This window comes from Triturus cristatus, chromosome 10, assembly GCF_964204655.1.
Source record: "Triturus cristatus chromosome 10, aTriCri1.1, whole genome shotgun sequence".
NCBI lineage: Eukaryota > Metazoa > Chordata > Amphibia > Caudata > Salamandridae > Triturus > Triturus cristatus.
In genome coordinates, this window is record NC_140593.1 from 245,108,334 (window position 1) to 245,125,219 (window position 16,886).

A 16,886-nucleotide genomic window follows, 5' to 3' on the forward strand; every position below is an offset into this window, starting at 1 on the left:
CCATTGATTTAACGCATTCCTGCACAATAGTTGCAATATGCTCACCACTTGTCGCTTTGCTGGGCTCTCCTTCGCTGTCGCCTTTTTGTGCGCCCCCTGCCGGTGGGTTCCTCTTTTGTGGCTTCCTTCTGGGCACCTTCCTCTGAGCCAGCCCCGTTGTGGCAGACGCCGGCGCTGCCGTCTTCAGCTTTTTTGGCGATGGTGGGTCAACGTCCTCCGACACCCGCGACTCCGCACTCTCCTCTCCTTCGAGGCCCAGATGAGGCTTCAGCCACTCCCTGCCGTGTACCTCCGCCGCTTCCTTGATGCGCTTGAGGAGCTCGGCAAGCTCTTCCGGTTGCCCTTCTGCCATTACTGCTAGCGGGGTGCTGCCGCTCACTTATGCACCAAATTGATGTGGTATCTCAGGCTGCTCCCCCTTTCCCCAAGCCTTCTTAGCCGGGTATCGCTTGTTTTGTGCTGCTCGTGCTCTGAAAGGGGGAGGGGCGCGTGGTGCGCGCGATGTAAACCAGGCCTGTCGCCGTCCGTGACCTATGACCCCCAGAATCCTTCCGGCGCGCTCGTTCAGCCGCTGGGTGCACCCGTGACCCGGCGCGCTAGTGGTGACGTAAGAAGAAAAAGGAGCTGCTCCGCCCCGTCCGTTGCTGCCGATGACTCCGTTGAGCTCCTCCCTCTTTTCCCGGTTGCTCAGGAGGCCCTTGTCCCGTTTCGCTGCGTTCTCGCGTCCCGCTGGACGCACCGGCACCCAACGTGCCTGCGCCGCTGCTGCGGAGGCGGAGCCGATACTTGCAACGGGACAGACTGTCGGGGTAAAAATGCAGTTCCACGCAGCCTCGATGCGTCGCAAGGTAACTCCCTTTAGCGTTGCACTGTACCAAACTCACTTCACCGTTCTGCCAGGGGCCCAGAAGGCTCTTTCTACGTTGAAGGTCCTGAGAGCGGTGCAAGCACTTAGTATCACTTCGGGGCTGTGCGCCTGCCCTCCGCCGTCCTGTCCGGTCTCGTTCCCTGGGGGTTCCGGTAGGCTCCTCGCCCGGCGGTGGTGCAGGGGTTGCTCTCCAACGTTCTCCCGCTACTGGAGGGTGCTCTCGCCACTCAGCCGCTGGCTGCCCTGGTCGACGCCGTCCTTATTTCGCCGGTCTTCCTGCGCAGTATTCCGTCCGGGCAGCACTTCGTCCGTCTTCGTCCTCTTTGCAGAAACAACGTGGGTGCGCCGCTCTCCCTGCTCCCCGAAGTTAGGAGCTCCTCGGGAGAGCGGCCCCTTATATCCCCCATCTCCTTTTCCCCGCCGATCAGGCCTGCCCCCCCATTGGGGGGGTTTGCCTCTTGTCTCGCCCCCCCATTGGCTGCGGGGGGAGTGGTAGCCGCGAGGCCAGCGCGTGGGCAGGAGGGGCTACTACCTGCCGCTTTTGGTCGCCAAGGGCGCCCAAAACCGGTTCCTTCCTGTCACCCTTCGGCGCGGCGCGGGTTATGGCGCCGGCCCCTGAGTCTCTTCCCCCCTCCGGGGAGGAACGGCGGCCTCTGCAAAAAAGATCGGTCAGATGAGAGATTGTGAGTCACGTTCCTGTGCCCGCAGAGGTGTCAGGTGAATGAAAACCATAAACGGTGCGCCTTTCTTGAACACTTCTTTATTTATCACAGAGCTACGCGTTGCATCCCATAACAAAACCGCACCTGGGAGGTCATCACATACAACATGGAAGCACTTGCCACTTGGCATCAAAAAAAGACAACATTCTACTAATGTTTGCAAGTGATTTCAGCGCCTCACACTCACACATGGACAGTAAGCGCTATGTAAATATGTAATTACTATAGAACATAACAGTAGGCGTAAGCAGGCCTCTTTTCATTACACACCACATACAGGGAGACTGGGGGTCTATACCACTACTTTTTAAATAATTTTTTTAAACAAAATTCTGTATGAAATACTTGCTGGAAGTGCTCACACAATATTGAGAGACTATTTGTTTCCAGTAAGAAGCCGCAAAATTAGACACTGCGCTTAGAAGGCGCTTGGTTACCTGGAAAGCAAAAAAAATAAAAGGTTCCCGAGTGGTAGCGAAAACGCTTTTCTTGCTTTCATGACAACGATCAGCTGTTTGTTACCTTTCCCCTTTAAGCTGCGGGCGCCATTGCAGCTGCTGCGGAAGTAATACGACGCTTCGTCGTCATAGAGACAGGAAAGCCTTCCTCGGGTCACTCTCAATAAGTCGTGTGTTTGTGTAGATGGAAGAGGGGGAACAGGGGCTACCTACAGCAAAGGGGGGTTGGAGAACTGTATTGTTGCACTGGAAACAAAACTGCCTCTGCTCGACTGGGACGGAGTCTCGTGGGAGAAAACAAAGCGATGCAGGAACAACCCTTCACTTCATGCAGCGCCGTTGAAAAATCTCTTCGATTTCCGAATTAATCGGAGCATTCTTTTTGCACCCTTTGAATGACTGGTAAGTTCCCGTGCATGCTACGTCATTTACTTGTTTTGTTGTTTGAGGCCGGGATGGGGGGGAGGGGGGTTTAAAGCTGGAGAACCAAGCAAGAGTGCATGCGCTTGTGTAAGTGTTTATATTTCTCAAAGTAGCACGCGCCTGGTCTGCGCACAAAGAAACAGACGTCCCAAATCTGATAAATCGATTTTAGGAATGACTTTATTAGTGCGCAAACTGTTTTGCTAACTTATTAAACCATGATGCGTTGCAAGCCATCTCCTCGCTTTAAAAGTTAAAACAAATGTTTATAGAGGGAAAGACTTGACATTTCTTACCTTTTTGACTTCCTAATTATTAGATGCCTAAGCAGCTCGACCAATGCGAGCTTTTCCTTTAAGTTCTGGCATTAGTCGTGCTTAATCCATGATCATTTCAGGACTAGCGGTACCAGAATGCAAAGAAGACCGGGCTGGGGAACCACTGATGCGTGGAATTTGGAAACATGAGGCTCCTTTAAATAATTCACACACAAGTGCACGTAACTGGCGTGGGATAATCGCATGCCCTCTTATGTAATCCTTTGAGTACACACAGAGCCGCTCATACTAACGTCATCATCAGACGGCTGTTCTAGTGAACTAACTTGCTCATCTAACATAACATCGCGCGTGTGTGCACTTCCGTGCAGAAAGGGGCCGCATATATATATTACATGCAGGGCTTTAAGTGGGCCGGGTCTCACCGGTGCTGAGTACCGGCAGTTTTTTAAAGGGGGCCTCGAAACGCGTCTCTATCGGGCTCTGTTTTGTGACCTGGCACAGGCATCCGTTTTCCCCCCGACTGCAGTGACAGCAGGCACATCCATGTGCGTGCTCACACTGCACTTCTCACCAGTAGATAAGTTATGGCATGATTTCATGCCAGGTGAGCGTAGGGGAAGGGAAATCCTTTAAAGAGAGTCATTTTCTTTCTGGATTTCCCTTCTCTTTTTGAAACTCAGGAGCAGCAACATTGTCGTGGTGTCACCAGGGCATTAAGTGGAAGCTTTTTCAATATTATATACAAGCCATAGTTGCTGCTTATTTACCTTATGCAACTAACAACCATTGACAAAGCCAATAGTCTTGACTTGTTGTAGGTATGATGTTACTTGTTGTACCATATGTCTGGAGGCAATGACAGAAAATGCAAAATACAAGTCGGGCGGCAAACTATGCTAAGAACAGATTTTTAGTTTACGTGTTTTTAAGCCCACCCTTAATTACATTGGCCACGCCCCTTTGAGAGACCTCTCCAGTTTTTCATCCCACTTAAAGCCCTGATTACATGTATTATGATCATAACATCCCTTCATAAAAACTTATAATAGAACAACAGGTCCACACTTTCAGCTCAGCACCAGTCTGTCCACCAAACCATCCAAGCCTCATCACGACAGACAGACCCTCGTTCAGTGGTCGAAGTGGGGGGAAAAAAAGTAGGGGAACTGTGGGCAGAGAATCAATGCCCGACCCAAAGTCAGCATCCGTTACAGTCCTACCGGTCGCACCGCGCTCGAGCTGGCCCTTCTCAAGGGTCCTGTGCCCTCAGTGGCAGTCACTGGTGCTCTAGGGTGTGCTGCTTCATAGGCCAGCCTGCAAGACTGGAGGTAAACTTCAGTATGGATTGTGGTGGAGAGGCATCAAGGTTAACCTACACTTGCCACCACTAGGGTTCACCTGCTGGTGCTAAGACACCAGGGCTTCTAAGGTCTAGCATGGGAATGTGCTCCCTCAGGAGATTGGTCTGGGGAACTGGTCTTTTAGGCTGCACCTGGTTCTCCCGTTCCAAATTCGGCAGCTCTGACCAAAGTGCCACATCCTCTTCCCCCACTGAACACCATACTGCCCCACTGAGAGAAACTCACACTGCCTTCAACTACAACCAAATTGTGCCCCGCTATAAACACCTCGATGCGACTCAATTCAAATTACGCACTAGACAAAAGCAATATGCTGGCTAAAAAAAAGTGCCAATATCCTTGAAAAAGCAAACACTCATAGGGAATGCAAGATTAAGTAAAGCATGTGAATGTAAGCAGGAACAACATGGTTACCATAACACTTTTACACTCACTATTCAGAAATCAGTGAGTGCTTTTGCCTCAAAAGTTTACATGACTACAGGGCCCTGAAGGGACCCATTTCAATGTCCATTGCTTATATCCTTACAAAACGTAAGCAGTATGGTTTGGGAAGACCACATCCGTGAACACAGAGCTGTGGTACACATTTTGTTTACCAATCCACCCATCAGCCAGGCAACGCTGTACCTCCAGGATTTGTGCACCTCCCTACCTGGGGAAAACAATGCTGTTCAAAGAAAGACAAGAAAACAAAAGTATCGCTTCACTGTCAAACTCTGTAAAGCGGCGCTAATGTGGTAGGGTGTGAATAAAAACAATCTGGCCACTTTGCAACCACTCTGTCTTGCTTTATTTTGCTTTTTTTTTTGTATTTTGAACCTTTTATTCCGGAGGCTGCACTGTGGAAAAGAAAAATGCCAGAAAAGGACAAGTGTTTTCCTTTTTTGGATCAATTTCACAAGGGACCGAATAAACAATAGGAGGATAGAAAGGGTGAGAACCATTTCTTGAAGGCCTGGTTTTCAGTAAGTGAGGAGGAGCTAGTCATAAAGAGAGGAAATGAGAGGACAAAAGAGAGGGGGGGCACCTGCCAGTAGCAGAGCAGAAGTGGACACTGTCCATGTTTTCTCTGGGCAAGAAGGAAAAGAGTCTTTTTCCTTCTGTGCTCGCCATGCCCTTCCCCCAACGGCTAGGAATGCCGAGCTTTCTCTGCAGGTCATGGCATTTTCTGCTGTCCAGGGACGCATGTTTAAAATAAAAAAGTAGGAGGTCGAAATCTATTGAATAAAAGAAATAGGGGTATGCCGTGCCCTGCCGATCCCTCCCACTTCGACCACTGCCCTCGTTACAAGTTTCCCGGTATCCTGCATCTTAACTTCACCTCCACCCCCAACCCCACCCATAGATGGGGTACCAGTAAACCCAGAGGCCACGTTACTGGGGATTGTAAGTGGAAACCTAAGGTTCTCTGGAGAAACATTGAATTTCTCAGGGAAATCTTTAATTTTGGGTGAAACCAAACAGATGAAGGTAAACAGATCCTTGGCATTTCTGTGCATCTTATCGTGCTAAAGGGTGCTCACTATCCTCTTTGTTCTCATGGAATAAAACAGCACACAGTTGAAAGTGAGGGGATTAATTGAGTGTTTTAATTTCTTTATGCTGGTCAGTAAGTATGCTGGTGATTGAAGCTAGATACACATCCCTGCAGAGCTTAATCCGTAAACGAATAAGTGCAGGGCTCAAGGTTTTGCTCAAAAGCCTGTGCCTGGTGTTATCAAATTGGTGAGGGTTGGGGGAGGGGGCAGTGGGTGCTGAATACCAAGGCCACCGCGTCATGATTCCACATTATGCCTTTATCATCTACCACCAACCATTCCCTGCCCATTTATCTCACTCTTGTGTTTCTTTTGTCCAAGCTTTCCCCTTTCTCACAGTTTTTCTGTATTTTTCTTCTACTTCTTCCCTCCTTTTGTGTTTTTCTCTTTGATGCTCTGGGTCAGTCTAATGTGGAAAAGTGCCCGCCCCAGATAATCATTTAAATTTGTTGTGTGCTTGAAAAAAGCCTTTCCTTTCACACCAAGAATGTCAAATCCTCTCACTCTGAAGACAGAGAAAGAAAAGTAAACACCAAGCTCCATTGAAAGACAGAGCCTGATATTTGAACTCTGTCTGACAAGATAAGAACAAGAAGATTTCAAGGCCTATTTACAGAAAAGAGAGCACTCATGGAAGAATACAGTAAATAGGTTATGATCCACTGCAGGGACGAATTCAAGCTGGACAGCATAAAATAAAGCCAATGGTAAGCAATGGGTGGAAAGCATTCCCATGGAAGCTTTCAGAATGTCCCCAGGATGTCTTAAGCAAACTGACAGCAGCACTGTCTGCTAGGCTTCAACCTAAAAAGGTTTCAGGTGGGCCCTATCTACAACCACCGGCTCAATTTAAGCACTGCACCCTTGAGTGCTTGGAAGTCTTCAGGTTGCCTCTTAGTCCACATCAACTCTATGTTGTTTAACAAGAGCCACCGCAAAGAGTCTGCTCGAGTGGCCATTTTGAGAATTACCTTCAGACATTGGCTGGCATTCCTTAGGAAGTGTCTGGCTCCATACGCATTGGGAGCTGCTGATACCATGTTTAATGTGTTTCATCTTCTGTGCAGAGACGCTGTCCACAATGAATATATTCCACAATAATTTCAATTTTAGCTTCAGAAATCACATTTACATATGTGTAGTGTGATTTTGCTTTTTTGAGTTTTGTTATCACTGCTCTCTAATGTGTTTGATTCTGTTTTTGTGATGTGCCATTTATTATGAGGTTGACAACACGAGTTGAACAGGTTCAATGACATGCTGGCATTTTGACCAACTTCCATGGCGCAGAATGTAAAACACTGAACTGCAGAGTATGTGTCAGGGACTATCCGGGACTATGTGGGGAACACAGTCGAGGACTTGGGCAAGGACTGGGAACTGGGTAGAAAACGTACACAGAAAGAGGAGTACAGCGCTGCCAAGGATCATTTAGGAAGTTAGAGAAGAAAAAGGGATCCAAAGGGGAAGCCTGTACAAGTGAACAAGATGGGTAAGACTCAGAAAGGAAGGGCATTCGCAAGGCAATTTAGCATTCAGAATAACTACACCCAGGAGGAACGTGCAAGACATATATATGAAACATCATTAACAATAAAGGGGAGTGTGGGGTAAAGCACTCAGGAGCTCCACACGGTAAGACTGAAGCTCAGTAAGTTTCTCACTCACAATTGCTGTTACAGATACTGACTGCAAATACCCACATGTAGGATATGCATGCAAAGGCAGGGTCTGTGGAGCTTATACCTATGGTGATGTTATAAATGTAACTCAAAGACAATACTCACAGTGAACAAGAAACACCACCTAGGTAGTCAGCTGTGCCCACGGATCCTGGCGATCAAACAGGAACACGCAAGGCAGTAACATCAAAGGGGTAGAACTAAACACAAGCACAATAGACAAGGAGCTAGCAAGGAGGAGTGCTTAACAGGAAAGGATGGAAATCACAGGGCACACTTGGCAGAAAGCAGGTAACAAACACACAAGGCAACAGAAGCAAAACAGCAGAATAGAAAGACAGCAAACTAGGAACTGGAACCAAGGAAATGGGAAGAAAGGCAGGGACTGGAAAATGATATACGGAAGGTAAGGCTACAAGGGTATACTAGAAAAGTGATGGTTAAGGAATCAAGAAAACAAAGTAGCATAGAAGGCAGTGCTGGGGCAGGAACAAGATTTGAGATAAGGCTCAGGTGTCAAGGTAGCACAGCAGGCAGTGCTGGTTCAGGAACAGGGAATTACTAAAGCTTCAGGAGTCAAGGTAGCACTGCAAGCAGTGCTAGTTCAGGTACAGGGAAATTACTACAGCTCAGGAAACAAGGAGTCAAGAGAGCTCTGCAAGCAGTGTAAATCGGGAACATGAAATGGCTGTATCCCAGGAACAGGAACAACGAATAACTATAGCTCAAGAACTCGGGGAAACAAGGTTGCACTGCAGGCAGTGCTAATTCAGGTAAAGGGAATCGTTATAGCTCAGGAAACAAGGTAGCACTGCAGGCAGTGCTAATTCAGGTACAGGGAATAGCTATAGCTCAGGAACTCAGGAAACAAGGTAGCACTGCAGGCAGTGCTAATTCAGGTACAAGGAATAGCTATAGCTCAGGAAACAAGGTAGCACTGAATTCGGGTACAAGGAATAGCTACAGCTCAGGAACTCGGAAAACAAGGTAGCACTGCAGGCAGTGCTAATATAGACACAAGGAATAGCTATAGCTCAGGAATCAAGGAATAGCAACCGCTCAGAAACAAGGACTGGTCTCACTGGAAAACAGCTACAATGACCAACACTGGACGGAAGGGAGCTGGTGCTTAAAAGAGCTCACAGTACTCATGCGCATCAGGTGTGAGCAGGATAGCAGCAGCCAGCCACAGGTGAGCTGAATTCCTCCACCCATCCTTGGCCTGCAGGGGTGGAGACAAAGCAGTGAGCAGGGAATTCTAGGTAGTGGAGTTCCAAACATGAGCAGGCTGGCTTTAAGTATCAGCAGGCTGGCTTTCACAAAACCCGGCATGGGGTGGGAATGGATGTCAATTCCTAAATGATGTCCAAATGCCCTGAAGTCAGGATATGCATACAGGGGAGTGTCTGGAGGCATATTATAACACTGGAAAGCCCCACAATTCGGACACCCTGGTGGTGGGCACGAGAGCACAGGGAGTGAATTGTGACAGTATGTTCTCAAGGTCACATGTGTGGTGGTGTATCCCATTTCTTGAGGAGCAGAATCTTCGGTATCCTGTACTGGTAAGCTTAGAAGACCAATAAGATCCATGGATACATTCCATAACAGTGGACATTATGTGTCACCTCCACTTGATGGCTTTATTGGGAAGTGTAAGATTTACCACATTCTCACCACAGAAGGCTGATTCAGCCTCTTTGTGACTATAGAAGGTAGTATCCATGGTATGTGACCTTTGACCTTCTCAAAGATGGCTGTTATTTCTTCTTTCTTTAGTTAATTTCCAACTTTCAAACATAGGAATATACTTGAACAGTGACCCAAAGCCAGAGGCTGCTCCATGTCTTTAACTTTATTTAGTGACAAGGGAATTCGCTGCAGTATTTTGGAAGTGATGCAGCTGAGCAGTGAGCCCATTTAACCTCAGTTCTGAAAAGGTTTTACGGGCATCAAATCCCTGTCAAAGGTGCACCTGGATGATTCAAAGCTGCTTTTTAGTGATGTTTCCAATATGCAAAGATCCAATTAGAGTCGTGACCTCGATTACAACTTGATGAACTATTGAGGTGACGTCAGACATGGATGCTCTAGCTTCTATGGCTGCTATCACATCTAGCGCTTGAATGCTTACTCTGCTCTGGGAGTGAGACTGCTGTCTTTTAACTCATTCTCATCTAGGAGCTTTATGTATTTTTCAAGACTTTTCTTCAGAGACATCAGAGAATGGTGGCAATGCGGTGTTCGAGAGCACATGAATCTGAATAAAAGCTTTCCTTTGTTTTTGCGTCAGAACTTACCTTCAGCTCTGCAGACTTTGACATAGTGATTCCTCTTGCTCCATACTGAACATTGTCATCCTTTTGCTAGTGTTTGCTTCACGAGCAGGCATTCTGCTACAGTAGTCAGAGTGCACTTGTGCATATTGGTATGTCACCTTATGACTTGACCATCAAGTTTCTTCCATGGTCTAACTGTGTAGGAGGTGTGAGTTGGCTGCTACTTGATGGATAACATTACAAGGGAACTTTCAGTTTCGGTCACTTTGGCATGTAAAACCTTTAGAGACACAGCCCAAGTAATGATTTTAGAGGCCTTCCCAGCTCCCTTAATATATGGCAGAGTAAATTGGCAGACTGGCATCCATAGACCACCCGGGCCATCCCCTCATCTTCCGAGTCAGCCAGCAGGCAAGCTATTGCCGTTTTCCTCCGTTGTGCAGGAAGAACTGTATTTCAACTAACTGTATGCCCCCTTTGCTTGGTGTATTATAAATTACATATAACATGCTTTTATCCTGTGCCCAAGAAACACTCATATCCAAACAACAATGTCTCAACCAGTAATTATAGGAACAATTTTAAAGAAATGCATAAATCATCAAGGAGGGAAACAAGAGACCCAAGTAAGAAAAAAATATTTTGTAATTATTATTATACAAACAACTTATAACAGCACTATAATACAATTAAATCAAATTAAAGTAGCCAAACATACACCAATTGTGTACTGACCGTGCTCAGTGCAAGTGATGAGTGCAGTGACACAAGTGATATATACAGTGTGGGCGGCGCAAGGTGAAAGAACAGCATTAATCATGAACAAATTACAAAAGTACAATGAATAATTTGCAATAAGGTATGAATCCTTAGGTAGCCGTAGGTTACACTGGGATGCTTTTATCCTGTGCCCAAGAAACACTCATAGGCATGCAGCAGTCCCAGCAACCAGCATATATTAATGTCATTAGACAGAAGCTGTCGTGCGCGCTTCCCACCCAAGCACAGTTCAATACAACGAAGACATGACGGGGCAATGCACTCATTCACTCTAAACACACACAAACGCCAGAAAACGATCTTATTATTTTAGAAACGAAGAGCATAGAAGTCGCCTGCTCACACCCAGTGAAATCGCTGAATTCAAATGCTTACCCACTAAAAAGTAAGTGAACTGCCCCCTCCATCAGAGACATCACCACGAAATACCGTGCACTCCTCATTTCACTGAGCCCATCCAGATCACACCTCTCAATCAGATTAGCGCCTCTTTTACTAACCACTGTCTCAATCTTAGTACAGTCCTAGATTGCTTAAAAATAGGCAAGTGTTTGCTTTTACAAAAAAAATTCTAAGACAAATCCCACTGATCTCAAAGTCTTTAGCCCGGTCACCAATGTTGCTTTCTTGTATAAAGTTCTAGAGAGCTGCGTGAGTGCCCAGTTCACATGCTACATTGAAGACAAAGTCCTGCTTGATGAGCTCCTGTTGGGCTCTGGATCACGTTGCAGCACTGAGACTGCAGCTTTGAAAATAGTTCATGATGCTCTCCGTAGCTTGTACAAAAGGGGGTGGTGATGGACGGAGCATCAGAACCAATCAAACACTCACACCCAGTCAACAGATCTGGGTTTGATCCATCACCGTTCTTTAGCCCAATCTGCCACCCCAGTTCAGACATGGCCATATGCAAATCAGTGTGACCCTGTGCCTCATGGGAACAGTCCAGCCCGAACTGCCAAGCCATGCCTTCCCTGGACCGGAAAGAAGCTTCCTAGCACCGGTTTCTGGCATTTCAGCCGTCTTCAGCCAGGCTTGCTTGAATCCAGTGGCAAAGTGAGCAAGGGACTCACGTCTGAGCATACCCTGCCAACTTATGGCGAACAAAGCGGTACAAAAGGGGGTGGTGATGGACGGAGCATCAGAACCAATCAAACACTCACACCCAGTCATCTCCATAGCTTGGCCTGTGGTCCTCGCCACTGTCCTGAAAAAACTCAAAGGTTATAGTGGCGCGGTCCTCATCTGGTTCACATCCTGTTTGACAAACCGGTCTCAATAAAAAAAAAAAGTCCAACTTCCAATGAGCCATCTCCCTAGGTATCTCCTAAAACATTTACCTGTTCATGGTGACTCCTTCCATGTTGTTCTAAAACTTTATAGCACTTATATGTCTGGGTCTGGTGGCTCAGTGGACTAGTGCATCCACTGCATGGGCCTGTGTTCGACCTCATGGTCACAGGTTCAAATCCTGGCGGGTCCACTCAGCCTTTCATCCATCTGAGGTCGATAAAATGAGTACAATTGAGTTGGGTAACAATAGACATCTGTTATGCAGCGCCAAGATACCCTGTTGGGGTGAACGTACGCTTTACATGTTATGTTGTGTTGATGAGAGATAGGTACATCTGAAGTCTCTTCTCCTGAAGACGTTGAAGTCAAGGCGACTGTTTTTGAGGCTACACTAGCTTCAATGTAGCTCCACCCCTCACTAAATTATGTAGCAAGAAAAGGCAAACTCTGAGGCATAATACGGCACATTTTGAGACAGTATTACTTAAGTATTTTGTAATTTTGACACTTATTAGAACAGTCTAGCAAATGTTTCACCTCATTAGTGCCACATTAACATGCAAATGCAGCGGGAAGTTACTGAAAGGTGGCCAGTGAACCTTCAGGAAGGGCTTTCCACTGCGGAGCAACACATTCACTGCATTGTTGGCAACTTTTGGTCACTTTTGGCAAAAAAATAATGTTTTTGTAAAAATCTGCAAAGTATGCCGCAGATGGTGAATTGTGACAAACGCGGCAAATCCCCAATTGTGCAAAAAAAGTACAGAATGGCATAATTCATTGGTCCTTTACATAGTGCACTTTCTGCACTTTAAATTAGTGTGCATCACACATAGACCTTTTGTGCTAGCTTGTTCACAAATTGACCATCTCTGGCAGAAAATGCCTCCTCTACCGCAGGTCATCCTTCTCTTCCAAATGCAAGACTTTTAGGAGGCAAAAATGTAATCCCTTCTCCGGACCTGTGTACTTTCAGACACCAAAGCAACCCTTTCATATGAAGCTCATAAAAAACCGAGCTGAAACCTGCTTTTCAGTTTTACGTCCAGCAATGAAAGGCTTTTTGCTCCCTGTAAACAACTCTGGAACAGGAAATGTAATTGAATATATTGTTCAAACTGTATTATATTACCTCCTCCTCCCTCTCGCTTATCTCCATTACATAATGAGGCCCTTGTGCCTTGTAGACACACCCCCTCCCAATATAAAAAGGCCCCGTCCCCTCTAAAACTCCTGTTCTTTTGTGTCTATAGACACTGACTGGTGTCTATAGACACTGACGGGTGAGTGTGTCGCGCGCGCTCGTTCCAGCGAAGACTCAGTTTCCTGGATTTGATCTTTCCCTATTGTCTCCTGGGGTCCACCTGGCTGCGCTCGTTTGCTAAGTGGGTGCCTTCATGTTATGCTGCTTTGAGGACATTTCTTCGTCTGTGGGGGCTTTCCCTCTTCCAGTGTCTGGACGACTGTTGGGGCTTGGGGGCTTCTCTTCCCCTGTATTGATCATGGATGGGGACGGTGCTGGTTCTTCTATCTTCTCCTTCTTTCTGTGTGACAGCGATGTCTTCACGGCGGGTTCCCTTTCGGGATCTTGCTTGTTTCTTGGGGGCGGATTACAGCCGATTCTGGGCTTGTGTGCCATTGCCATCCTGTAGGTTCTTTCACATCTGTTGGAGCTTTGTTCGGCTCCTAGGCAGGAGGTCTCCATTTGGAGGTGGTTGCCTTTTTCCCTGGTTGTGTGCCACAATTTGTTGGTTTTGGGGTTGGATGCCCTGCCGTGTCCTTGGCCGTTGGTGTTTCCGCTGTTGCGGGTCCTGATTTTGGGTCTGTTGTGACCGCTTTCATTGATTCTATCTCCCAAGAGGTTTCAGAGTCTCCTGATGCTCTCTCTGGCGAGTCCCCTGTTGAGCACTGGGCTGTTGTGCGGGACGGCTTCCTCTGCAGGGTATCTCAGCCTGTCTCCTCTTCTGTGCTGGCATTCAGAAGGTTTCTGCCAGGTCTTCTTATGCTCTGCATTGGGGGGTCGTTTCTGGTTTGGGAGGGATCAGCCGCATATGGTTCGTTGTTCGGTTTCTCTGCCCTGGGTCCCTCCTTGAAGGACTTTTAGGGATTTCTGGCCCCCTTGTGGGGATCTTCTGGTCAGTCTGGGTCTGGTCTCCTGGATCTGTAAGGGGTTGTCTACTCTCTGTCCTTTCCCTCTGGCGGTGTGTCCCTTCTGGGATTTGTGTCTGGTTTTGTAATAATAATAATAATCCACATTTGTAAAGCGCGAACAATCACCCGTAAGGGGCTCTAGGCGCTGGGGGCCGTCGGGACGATTAAGCAAGCTATTGCCCAGAGTCACATGGTGCTGGGCTAATCTGCCGCCGGCGCCGGGGATCGAACCGTGATACCCAGATTCCGCAGTCAGTCGCCCTGGCCGCGGCGCCACACCTCTTCCCTGTGTTTTGTGGGCTTTCTAGTGTCCCCTGAGTGGCCTCTTTCATCTGTGGGGTTGTTCCTTCTATCTTGGCTGGTGTTTTTCTGATGTCCGTGCCATCTGCTAGTCTGCCGGGATTGCTCGACTTGTTGTCTTGCCTATCTTCTTTCTTTAGTGTGTTTGGGGTCTGGTGTTTGGCTCCACAGTTCTGTCCACTGTGTTGGTACTAGGCTGTCTTTACATTTTGTTTGAGCTTGATGTGCATTTTTGTTTGGGTTTCTCTCAGCAGTATAGTTGTACAGTTGTCATGGTCTTTTTTAGCTTGGTCTGTCTCATTATGTAATGTAGATCAGCGAGAGGGATGAGGAGGTAATGCTTCTATTACTTACCAGTAATTGCATTACTCAGTGTCCTACTCTCGCTTAGCTCCATTACGGCCCTCCCTCCCGGGACTGTGTCTGCGTCAGCTTGGTACGTTCAGGGGTTGTGGAGGGGGGCGTTTTTATTTTATATTGGTAGGGGGTGTGTCTACGAGACGCAGGGGTCTCATTATGTAATGGGGATAAGCAAGAGTAGGACACAGATTAATGCAATTATCCAGTAAGTAATAGAAACATTACTTTCTTTTATACTACTAAATATTATATATTGTATACTATTTTGTACAGAACAATTTCGATGCAAAGTGCTCTGCAACCCACCCCCCTGGGTGTTGCCTGGGCTATCTAAAATTGCTAATTCATAAACAGACCATTTTAAATTACTGGGCTAGAGATACCATTTTATGATGGGTGAATTAATTATTTAATTGTCATGTGTCTATTCTGTTTATCTTCCTAGATTACAGTTCGGTGGTACAGTAGGCTAGAAAAAGGTTTACCCATGGAAATAATAATCTTGTGAGTCAAGGGTTTGGCATATTCAACTAAAATATTTTACAATGAACAATTCAATTTGTTCACAAATCCTGCTGAAGCCAAACTTTGCACATAGCAGGGTAGATTACATAAAATATTGTATATTTCTCCACAGTGGAAGTCAAGTACTAAAGGTGCTTGAACTATTGTTTTGGGTGTTGGTACCTGACAATCTACATCTCCCAGCAGTATGGTGTAAGTATAAGTTTCTCCCCACAGAACACAGTATCAAGATCCACCAAAATGCTGATGACACACAACTCAACTTGAAAGCCTCCTCTGCTTCAGGCATCCAACCCCTCAAACACTGCTTTCACATCATCCCAAGTTTTATGGCCAGCACCAACCTGAAGCTTAACCCAACCAAGACAGAATTCCTGTTATTAGACAAGAACAACAAACAAGATACAGTATAAATCTGGCACAATGACATTGACCTTGACAGCTTTTAAACCCAACTCTGACTGAATGGCAAGTCACTTAGATTCACCCTGGACACCAACTTCACCCCCAGGGAACATATTGTGAAACAAGCATTGGCATAGCCAATAGGTCTCGCCTTTGGGGCCTTATAAGTGTTTAGCTATGCAGACCATTATCCTGTTAACAATCCGGTCTATCCCACAATTTAGTTTCCAAAAATGCCCTCCCTTCTGCTTCTAAATGTTTCCATCTAGTAGCAGTAAACTGTAAATATCAATCAGTCCACAGAGCTCCGTTGGGCTCGCATCGCCATTCCCGTCAGATAAATAGCTGAAATTGGAGGCAAGAAGACAGAGGAAAGCTGTGAGGAGGTGCTCATGTTCTAAACTCTTATCCAATATCGTATGTATCGTAAAACAATCTAAACTGCCTACTGCGGTAATCGTGGTTACAATGAGATTCACTTGTGTGTTTGACATGTTAACTATACTTTGTGCCCTCATCCGAGGTACAATGAACTCAGTGAATTTAAACTCCATGTAAATAATCAATATAGTATCCCAGGGGTGGGGGTTGGGTATTTAGAAGGTACCCCCTTATAAAATGAGTTTGTATATGCCTGGGTAAAGTGAAATTTCACATTTCACTCCCCACATTGTGGTAAAGTGCTAGAGAACCGCGACTGGAGGAAGACCCTGCGCCATGGGAAAGCCAAAGGTTAAAGGCGGAGACGCGGTACCTGAATCGGAGGCGAGAGATGGGGCCGCCCAGAGCCCTGCGGATCTACAGCAGATGCGCGATTGTATCCTGGAGGCCATAGCGGCCACAAAAGACGCCTTGCAACAGGACATTGCGCAAGTGGCATCTGGCTTGGGCCTCCTGCGAGCTGACCACGGCAAGCTGAGGGACAGGGTCGCAGCCGTGGAAGATACCCTACAGGAGCTGGTACCGTCGCACAAATCTGTGGAGGGGAGGCTGGTACAGGCGATGGACCGCATACAAGTCCTAGAGCGGCGGGCGGAGGAAGCGGAAAACCGCAGCAGGTGTAACAACGTTCGCCTGGTGGGCTTGCCAGAGAAAACAGAAGGGGACGACATGGTGCAGTACCTGGACGCCTGGCTGCGAACGGAGGTGGCTCCGGACGGACTCTCGCCCTTCTTCACGCTGGAGCGGGCGCACCGGGTGCCGGCCAGACCCCCCAGACCAGGCCAACCACCGCGCCCAGTGGTGATAAAGCTGCTGCATTATAAAGACAGGGACTGGCTGCTGCAGCGGGCACGGGATGCGGGACCATTCCGAGTGGCTGACAGCAACGTTACACTATTCCCGGATTATACCTTTGAGACTCAGAAGCTGCGCGCCTCCTTTTTGCCGCTCAAGCGTGAGCTGCGCGCTGCGGGGATCCAGTACTCGCTCCTCTTCCCGGCCAAATTGCGAGTGGT

At 47.3% G+C, this 16,886-nt stretch overlaps 1 protein-coding gene across 1 annotated transcript in view; it reads left to right on the top strand.

Moving 5' to 3' along the window:
- Window positions 1-2,157: 2,157 nt before the first annotated feature.
- The window catches only part of LOC146789271 (uncharacterized), a 96,429-nt gene continuing 81,700 nt past the window's right edge, over window positions 2,158-16,886 (top strand). Inside the window, exon 1 of the mRNA XM_085630898.1 lies at window positions 2,158-2,450. The gene's annotated coding sequence lies outside the window, so the exon portion shown is untranslated. The remainder of the gene's footprint in view (window positions 2,451-16,886) is intronic.